We start from the raw sequence: 2,708 nt of genomic DNA, 5'->3' as shown, positions 1-2,708 counted from the left end.
ATATATATATATATATATATATATATATATACATATATGGTACAGGACGACGGTTTTCTTGTGTGTCTCCATTGCCCTGTTTTTGTTCCCAAATTTGACCCTCCATAAATCCTAATTTTTATTTTAGTCTTTATCTGAGCAACTGCCTTTGGAAACTCATATTGTCGTTGAATGCTCAAAATGAAGAGTAGATAGACAACTAATGACGGGTCCTTCCTCTGTGTTTACTTGTCCTGTTTTTATGTATTTCATGGTGTTTGCACATTTGGTGACATCCTGTACCCATATATGATTCCTTATTGATATGAGTACGCGAAATATGTAGCGTCAAACAGGAAACCTGGTCCGAATTCTTGCAATATGGAGGACAATCCACTGAAATGTAAAGAAGATACCAGATAGAACAATTAAAACCCGGTAATTGACGGAACTTTGTCAACTAAGTACGGTGCGGTGAGATTTGAGCACAGAATGCAGAGAACCAGTACGAATGCAGCAAGGTGTTCAGTCTGGCGTTTTGAGAACCATCTTGGACTGTATGTATTTTTCATCATCAGCCCCGAAGCAAAATAGGTAATTTGATCATGGTGATCACGGCATTCTATCCAACGTTCTATCGACTATCCTACTCCATTGCAGTGTTCCATGCCTGCATGTCTATGTGCGTGCGAATATGCGCGCGTGCGTGTGTGTGTGTGTGTATGTGTATGTTTGTGCGCGTGTGTGTGTGCTTGTGTGTGCGTTTGGGTTTGTAAATCCATACGTGCACAAGCACAGTAAGGCAATAAGAAAGGTAGAAAGTCTCATTTGTGCGCTTACACACAGTGGTCATTATTTCCAGTCCCAATATCTACGTATTGATTTTCCTTCACTTTCATAGGAATATATTTTTTCTTGATCATTTTGACCACTGTCAAGTACTGTCTCTCTCTCTCACACACACACACTCACACACTCACACACACACACACACACACACACACACACACACACACACACACACACACACACACACACACAGACGTGTACAGTAAGAATTCAGATAGAATCGGGTGATTGAAAAGATATGCACCAGGAAGTACTTATATTGGCTGCTCTGTTAGTCTGAAGCAACGCTTACGCAACGACTATTTATCCTTTAAAGTAAGACATAGGGTAGGCAGGACTTCTCTAGCCACGATGATTTGGCAACTCGAGGATAACAATGTTAAATTCGATTTGAAATGGGGCAACTTTATGTACGCCAAACCGTACTCAAACAGCAGATATAGATGCAGACGTTGCTGCATGGAGTTGTTTGAAAGTTTAAAGAGATGAAATAGGGAAAATCTAATTGATAACAAACTAGACCTTCGTCTTTCTTGTATACATAAGGCTACCTTTAAGTATTTTAGGGTTCCCTTAAAATATTTTTAGAACATTAAACATAATAGCTCCTATGCTAGGGCCAATCAAATTCACTCCCTCTTATGATGACCCAAAAGTCGATTGATCTGCTTAATCGTCTGCTTCCTATTCTCGCTCTTCGCTTCCTAAACACCCTTACTATATAACCCCAATAACATTACTTGCGTAGTATGCGATATTGAAGGAGCTAATCATTCCATTTGTAGTTTACCCATCATTATGAAGAAGCGATCGCGATAATATCTAACCTAAAAGTCGCAGCCGGCACACCATAGACAATTCTCTTCCAATTTCTCTATATAAGTAATCCTTATACCTAAATACAGTTATTTGTGATGCGCAAGTTAAATAATTGAAGGGACACACAATCTCAACCGCTTACCTGTAACTATTGGTCAGATTTGCAATACCTGATTCACACAATGGTGATTATATTATCTAATTCAATAATATGAACGCCACTTATATAATATTGCAAATTGTTAATCACTAGACTACTTCCAACTTTTGGCTTATTTTGATATCCGATCCGGTATTTCCTCTAACTCGATACTAGCTGTAATTTATTATATAACTCCCTCATTCATTGAACTTCTTCATGACAAGTAATACACTACTATTACTAACAGGTATTTCCCGACGCTTTATTTAAGGTAATAATTTCTTTCCCGGCACGCATGTCCGAGTGTTATAACTAGCCTCCACTATCCCATATAACATATTCGTATCTATAACAACATCCTATATCTTTCTCGTTCACCAGATAAATCAATCGCACAAAACTCTACAATTTCACAATAGTTAGAAAAAATCATTCGATTTCCTTCGTACACTTCCCCAACATTCAACCTATATCTACAAAATACCCCTAAATTCGGTTCATCTACGCCCTTCTCTATTTGATCTTTAGTCTTAACTAGTGAACCCTAAACCCTGACCCTATACCTTATTAGCTTTATTTATGCACCCATATATTTGTCCTCATTTTACTTTATTTACTCTTCTTTACTCTCTATCTTTACTTTATCTTCGGTCATCTCTCGGGACTGAAACTACTCAAACACCGTCTCAAGAATTCCTTAGACTGAATATCTAGTTTCGGCTATATACTTAGCCTTCATCAGTGAGGACCACACATATGTGAGCATATATGTATACATTTCTATGATTTTCTTACAGCATTAAAGGATTTTAGCTCTTATTTCCAGCAATGTAGATGTTTTGATACACTTAGTAGTTCCTTTATGGTATCTCATTGCGGATATCTGTTTGTGTTTGTGTCTGCGTATATATATATATAT

This window comes from Octopus bimaculoides, chromosome 2 (assembly GCF_001194135.2).
Source record: "Octopus bimaculoides isolate UCB-OBI-ISO-001 chromosome 2, ASM119413v2, whole genome shotgun sequence".
Classification (NCBI taxonomy): domain Eukaryota; kingdom Metazoa; phylum Mollusca; class Cephalopoda; order Octopoda; family Octopodidae; genus Octopus; species Octopus bimaculoides.
The sequence above is the reverse complement of the archived record's forward strand: the minus strand, read 5'-3'. Positions refer to the sequence as shown.